Below are 7077 nucleotides of genomic sequence, written 5' to 3' on the forward strand. Positions count from 1 at the left end.
GCATTCAGTACAGTTTCCTTTAGATATTTGATTTGATTTTCTCTACTTTCCGCAATTATTTTATTTCCGCAAATGTTAGGCTTACCTGGTCATGGGGACCAGGTGCCGTCATGACATGTTCACGGTTGGTGAACTAGGGTCGTGACAGATTTTCCCTATTTTTCACATGTTAATCTACCCATAATCTATGTGTTTAACTCATGTTGTGTAGAAATTACTTACCTCAAAGTGCTAGGTGAGAACCCTCTTCCAAAAGCTCAAAAATCGCCCAAGAGATGAAAGGAAATGAGCTAAATGGTCTAAGTCTCGAAATTAATAGTTGTGCACAGGCCTCAGATGTCACATTTGCGACACATGGTTCGCAAATGCGACAAAACCATCGGAAATGCGAACATGGGCCTCCCCTGCCAAGGTCGCAAATGTGGACTCTGCTGAGGCCGCAAATGCGAACTCTGCCTCAGGCCAGGCTCCATCGCAAATGCGAAGCCTCACTCGCAAATGCGAACAATTTCTCGCATTTGCGAGACCTTCAACTGCTGCCAAGAACACCAGGAAATCTGGTGCGTTTTCAACTCCTCCTGCACGTTCGAAACTCACCCGAGGCCCCCGGGACCCTGTCCAATCACACAACTCAGTCCCATAACATAACACGGACCTGCTCGAAGCCTCAAATCACGTCAAGCAATGCTAAAACCATGAATCGCACTCCAATTCAAGCTTAATGAACTTTAAAATTTCAAACTTCTACTTTCGATGTTTAACCTATCAAATCATGTCTGATTGACCTCAAATTTTGCACACAAGTCATATTCGATGTTATGGACCTACTCCAACTTCCGCAATCGGAATCTGACCTCGATATCAAAAAGTCCCCTTCCCGTCAAACTTTTCAAAAACCTTCAAATTTCTATCTTTAGCCAAATGACCCACGAATCTTCGAATTCACTTCCGATCGCGCTCCCAACACCAGAATTACCATACGGAGCTATTCCCAGACTCGGAATTCCAAATGGACATCAATAACACTGAAATGCACTTCAACCCAGACTTATGAAATTCTTCCAAAAATGCTAACTTCCACAATAGGTGCTGAAACGGTCCCGGGTCTTCCAAAACCCGATCCGGACATGCGCCAAGTCCAAAATCATCATACGTATCTGTCGGAACCTTCGAATCCCGATTCCGAGGTCGTTTACTCAAAAATCCAATCTTAGTCAATTCTTTCAACTTAATGCTTTCGAAATGAGAATTCTCTTTCCAAATCAACTCCGAACTTCATGGAATTCAATTCCGACCATGCGTACAAGTCATAATACCTGAAGTGAAGCTGGTAATGGCCTCAAACTGCCGAATGACGCGTTAGAGCTCAAAACGACCGGTCGGGTCGTTACATTTTCTCCCACTTAAACATACGTTCGTCCTCGAACGTGCTAAGAACTGCGTTGGAATTGTCTGAAATCACAGTTAAACACCTTGTGCACCCACCCGTGCTACCACAACTCAGTTGAGTACATTAGCTCGAGCAAATCTGAGGATATTCTCTTTTATTCAAACAAATGAGCCTTAGAGCCTAGTTTCAACATCCGAAATTCGCAGTCAAGCCGGCTTCCAATATATGAACACCGTGCCAATCACTACACGATGTGCCAAAACATGACTGCATACCTTTGCCAAATTCTCACCATGCACCACATCACCCACAGGACCATAATAACATTCTCTGATCATAATAACCGACATTCCCCGAATATGATGCTCACAATGCACCTCATGACATGTATAAGTCTTGTTCCAACTCTCACAATACTGCCACGACGGAAGAGATGTGTAGAAACTCATAACCATACCGAGTCAACAAATCATTGAGTCTATACTCCTGACAAGAACCATTACCTCAATTTGAACCAAATAATGATCTTTGCTCTTTAATATACTTCATATAACCCGATTGCACTGATCCTAGATCCATTAATCTCTTCTCACACAGTACGAACTGTTCAGGCAATAAGCCTCTCGGACATGATCAAAAGTCTCATATGATGCCACAGCGTGCCAATAGGCTACAAACTCGAATGTGATACATGAAGAAAACGAACTCTGGAATGGACTACTCAACTTACACAACTAATATGAGTTTTCCTCAAAAAATGGGGAAACAAAACACACAAAAGATAAAATAATAAAATTGTGTTCAACACCACACTGTTGCGGCGTGCAACCCAATCCAAACAACATACCCATGGCAGCGTGCCATCCGATCCACACATAAAATTCACATAAGGAGACACACACCGAGCTAAATTGCTAATTACTACAAAATACCGAACATCGGTCACAAGCACGCTAAGTGCACAATACCATCCCTGGGGAGACAGATAGCGCCATAAGCTACAAAAACTCAAGCACAACTGAGGTGCGATATATGATCTGAATCTCAAGAGTCATCCCGCTCACATAACACCATCGCTACTCGGAACCTCAACACATAAGAAATTTATCAAGCCGTTTCACAACTCACACGGCGCAATATGGCATTACATGAAATAGCTAACGACGAAATGACACCCAACGTCTGAATACTCCTCCATAAGGAGCGCATTGCTGAAATGAACACACCCAGCCTGATACAAAGCCCACCTTCATATTTAAATCCATCCACAAACCTTAAGTTGATTCTGATCGTACCGAAATTGGCTAATAACCCTCCTTGGGTTCATAATAACCCCATTTTCCTCATAACACACAAGAACAACCATCATAGCCGGAGCAATCTTCCATAATCCACAACCCAATAAATCGAGTGCCCTTCAGGCATAAATTCTCAAATTAGTGATATTACCACCATCTTCATACTTGGTTTAAATTTTTAACTAATCAAGTGACTGCATGTCACACTTATACAATCTACCCGTGAGATACGCTTCCACGATCTCATGCACCAGGTAACAAGTCTACACTTCCATGCCACCGGCCACACAAATGCTGTAAAGTAAATCACGAATCCGTAACCAGGATGCAAAGCCTCCTACACAAACACTGATCTCAGGTGACGTTGAAGACAATACCAGCTTACTCTAAACATCCAAATCCCTTTTTTTTGCTCATCCAAGCTCGTGACATCCTTGTCAACACCGAAGCAACCTTGATCCTTACTTCCAAATTCATACCGCTCACTTCACCTAACATGCCAATACGCGATATTGCCAGAATTTCATCATAACTCCTGAACCACTAATAGTGTAAACACTTATCATATAAAACTTTTTACTTAACTCATTCTGAGAGAACCATAGCAACACACGAGTAAATCTTTATAACCGTAGAACATGCAAATCTTCAAGTAGTGGTCTAAACCTGCATAATCCTTTCGGGATCCGCCTACCCATATAATACTTGAATACTTCCAATAAAATCAATCACGGCGGCCATCAAGCCTCATACGTACCGTCACAAGTCACATGCATAACTTAATCACGCTGAAGGAACTGATCACTGCTACCACTATGCCAATTCAACCATGGCTAACCAATCCAACCTCTTCCAATTTATCCTTAATTGCCTTAGAGATAATAATAACTCCATCCAACACATAACTCACTCAACCCGCACTCATCGCGAGTGGCCTTGCAATACGAGACCATGTTGTCTCTAATTCCACGAACCATTTCATACCTTCCTTGCGCGCATATTCGCATCCTCAATTGATACGCCCATTCTGATAACTCTCCTACGAATCAGAAGTCATTTTCTCTCTTTCCCCCAAATGTTATACTGCAAGCCAAAGATATCATAGAACATTCCAAGCCTCCTTTCATAATCCGCTACAAAAGCTCGATTTTTAACCATACTTATGGACTCGAAATCCTTAGACACCACACTTTAACATTTGAGTCCACTAGGACTGTTATTGAGAGCCACCCACTCTGACTTGGTCCCTAATATAATCAGCTCCAAGAATTTTCTAGCACATGAACACCCTCTCGACGAAGCACCCGACCGAATCACTTTCCTTGAAACCCGCATCTATACAAAGCATAAATCATGAACCTCCCCCAAAGCCTGAGCACGATCTAATAAGGCCAACCGTAGCACATCTTCATCAAATCCATTGCCTCAAACGACCACTTATGTTCTTTTCCCTTAGCTGTAATAACTCGCCAAATTCCTCGAAATCCTTCCGTTAGCATTTCATGAATACTCTGAATCTCTCGCAACATTCACATATTCGACTCATTTTTGGATAGCCAGTAGGATTCTTCGCAGAAGCTTTGCCAACCATGCGACCGATGATCTACGCACAAGAGATAACCCACCTGTGGAAATTACATGCCGACATCTTCCAACGTTGCTGCATGGGGTACAATTACTACGACATCATTAACCCACCCTGAGCCCGTGCTCATTCACCAACTATACTAGTCCATTCACTCCTTACGGACATCAACTAAATTGTGCAATAATATCTTCCAATTCGAGGTCATGTTGTATCCTTCTTCATATCAAGCAACTCCTTCCTGTCGTATCAAATCTCCCGCCGTATAATAGCCAATAATTCAAATTAAGCCCGCAGACCTAATCACCGTCCACTATCATCCCCAAATCACTCCAAACTTTCCTCAAAAGGGGTGTAGTCATCCTGCCACTGACCCCATTTGCTACTCTGCCACTTTCCCACTCTGGGAAAACTCACTTCTATAAGAAACCATTCGACTTCCGCTTCTTACACCTGGCCTTCTAGAAGTTTATCCACCGCATGACACTTTCCACATGTTCTTCCTCATCCTTTGCTGCTCTGCTGATGCCTTAGATCAAAATCTAACTCAGTGGCTCTTGAACCAATAGACCGCTACTAACTTTAAACCTTCCCGAAGATCATCTCTTCTCGAGCCATCGATATTAGAAACATCGATTCCATCCTGAACCACCGCACCCCGCAATCTCTTACAGCCGCTTCTCCATTGCTATCTCACAATATCCTGCCCAAAGGCGAATTGTAGATGATCATAGCACCGACAAACTTAGCACATTCAGCAAGGACAACGACACCTCATTACAGATGAAAATTCCACCACGCTTGCAATTACCAAGTCTCGTTACTCCATCAAACCAAATATGAACATTCTTATCCCGATTGCCTTTCCTCCGCCGGGAATAAAATACCGAATCTCTGAATCATGCACCGAGTAAACCTCCCTTCGGGTCATTCGCTGCCCCGACACGTAGGCAAGCATCCTGCTATCATATCGATACTGCGAACACAATTCATAAGCATCATGGAAACTTGTGCCTAGCCTCAGAGCCTTCAGAAGTACATCTACTGAGCTGAAACGACAGAATATCCTTCCACAAGGCAACGGCAATAGCTCAAACCACTATGCAGGGAGAAACATCCTGCACCACATTCGTAGTACCATTACAATTACCTACTTGCCGATTCATAACCATCGCTTCGGTTGAATAAGATTGAATGAAAAGGAAATGAAGGCATAAGCCTCAAAGGGAATCACATCGCACCATGAGGAATCAAGAAGGGAAGTGCTCCTAACAGCCCTGTAGCCTCTCGAAGATAAGTACAGACGTCTTCGAACCTATCCACGAGACTCTACTAGACTTGCTCATGACTCGTGAGACCTAAGGGAACCTAGTGCTCTGATACCATGTTGTCACGACCCAAAATCCACGAAGGGTCGTGATGGCGCCGGACACCATTCTCAGGCAAGCCAACACCAAATAACTAGTAACTTCTTGTTTTAGATATTTCTGAAATCACTTCTTTTATACATTTAAACAATACATAATAAATTCCACTGAACAAATAATGATACCTTTAACAATTTTAAATTACTGAATATATCCCAGAACCCGGTGTCACAAGTGCATGGGCAATTTCTAGGAAACAATACAGTTCAATAACCGTCCGGAATACACATTGGACAGAAAATAAATACAGTAATCTAAAAGAGACTCTGTTGGCTGCGGGTCGTCTTGAGAAGTGCAGCTCACCTATGTTTCCGTGTCAGCCATGCGGCTATGCCCACTAGGCCACTAGAGATACACGTGCCTATGCAACAAAAATGCACAGCAAGTGTAGCATGAGTACGAAAACAACGTGTACGCGGTAAGTATCCCGTCTAATCTCGAAGAAGTAGAGACGAGAGGTCGACTTTGACACTTACTAGGAGTCCAATAATAGTATATCAATAATGCGAATGAAAATAGATTTATCAAAAATGGCAGTAACTCAAGTAAGTCAAGAAACAAATAGACATTCCTTTTTACATTTAGAAGTCTCCGAATTCATAATCCATTATTTATCAATTAATCTCAGACCAGGGGGGCAATATCAGTTTGTAAATCTCAAGCAAGCATTACAAGCATGCACAAATCATGTCGAGGTCGTACAGCCCGATCCAACAATATTTAAATTGTGCACTGCCAGAGGGTTGAATGGCACGAACCATAGATGTATCTATTACCCCTCCCACGAATCATACATGCGACGCGGTCAAATATGAATAAACAATCACCCTGCTCGCAAATCATACATGCGACGCAGGTACACATAGAAACACATATTCAAACAGTCAATCAAGACTTCATCAAGGGAACAATTATTCAAGGAGGTGTAAATTTCTCTTTTACAAGTCAAGAAAATGAAGTTTAACTCTTTTAGAAAATCATTTGCCACTTCGATATGATTTAAGCAATTTAATCTATCAATAAGGTTACAATTATTACAAGTAAGCATGCTTTTGGGTCCTAGACTACCCGGACATAAGCATAATAGTAGCTACGCGCGGACTCTCGTCACCTCGTGTGTACGTAGCCCCCACAAATAGCAACACATATCCAATTAATTCACCTATGGGGACAATTCCCTCTTACAAGGTTAGAAAGGAGACTCACCTTGCTCTAAAGCTTACTTCAGAACTCAAGAACGTGCCCAAAACCCTCAATTCGGAGTCGAATGATCCAAAACTAATCAAACGGAGTGAGAACTAGTCAATACAAGCTCAAGAGTTCATATTCTAATTATTAAACTAATTTCCCAACCCTAAATGCAAGGTTCCTAAAATT

This window comes from Nicotiana attenuata, unplaced genomic scaffold (genome assembly GCF_001879085.1).
Source record: "Nicotiana attenuata strain UT unplaced genomic scaffold, NIATTr2, whole genome shotgun sequence".
In the NCBI taxonomy this organism is placed as follows: domain Eukaryota; kingdom Viridiplantae; phylum Streptophyta; class Magnoliopsida; order Solanales; family Solanaceae; genus Nicotiana; species Nicotiana attenuata.